The sequence below is a fragment of the Habropoda laboriosa genome, unplaced genomic scaffold, assembly GCF_001263275.1.
Source record: "Habropoda laboriosa isolate 0110345459 unplaced genomic scaffold, ASM126327v1 scaffold64, whole genome shotgun sequence".
In the NCBI taxonomy this organism is placed as follows: domain Eukaryota; kingdom Metazoa; phylum Arthropoda; class Insecta; order Hymenoptera; family Apidae; genus Habropoda; species Habropoda laboriosa.
The window spans coordinates 831,168-832,214 of record NW_017100183.1 but is presented as its reverse complement, the minus strand read 5'-3'; positions in this window follow the sequence as shown (position 1 = coordinate 832,214).

The following is a 1,047-nucleotide window of genomic DNA, read 5'->3' as shown; positions in this document are numbered from 1 at the left end:
CGCGTAACTTGGCATCCGGGAACTCTTAAAAGTTGATCATGCTTCACGTACACGTACATATTTATAGAAAATACCGACGGTGCTCTCGCTCGATACAGACTCCGCGGCTCTCTGCATTCGAAACGAATACATGTATACCTACGCGGCGCGGAATCCGCCAACGTAAAACCAATATCGGTGCGGTGCGGTTATCTACATATTGCAGATATAGCAATATTCTAGAAATAATCCGTACAACTGGGATGGGGAACGCGGTAGGAAGCTGAAGCGATTCACCGGCGCACGTGAAAAATACCTGTCCACCTTTCCTCCGTGTATAAAACGCGGAAATAAAATGATTACAGCGCGTGTGCTCAGGCCTGCGTGCATGTGCGTACACAGGAAACATAAATAGGACAGAGGCGTCTATAAACACGACTATCTTGCAATATTGAAAAACACTCGCGTCTGCTTCGTAATTTTTCGCCACTTTCGTTCAAATCCTCGAAATAATAGGTAAAATGTAAAGAAAAAAAGAGAACGAAATTCATCTCCCGCGTAAATTGAATTTTCTCTTTTAAAACAGGAGCATCCCCGATAATCCTCGCTGCGAAAGTCATCGCGTGTACGTAAATATTTATACAGCAGCGGTGCAGAAATATAAAGGACGTCGGAGGGAGGCAAAGGGTTTTTCCACCCTCCCACCCTCTGGAGGAACGAATTCCTCGGTGGCGCTCGGCGCCACAGAAACGAAGAAGGAGAGAAAAGCATCGAGAGGTCCGATTCCTTCCGTCTCAGAGGCTCTATCGTGGTGACTTATTTTTCGACGTGAGCGGCGAGCATCCCCGAAATTCCGAAAATCCTCGCGCCACAGCCGTCAGCGTGGTTTAAATCTGGAGGAAGGAACGGGTTCGTGGAAACGGATTCTAGTCTCGTCGTAGTACGAGCTAAGGACAAGGACAGAGTTCGACGAACCGGCAGGAAACATGCGAGCAGATTCCACGAGTTAAAGTACCGTGTTTCGATGCGACCGGTACGATCAACCGTATCGCTATAATTGACATTGCT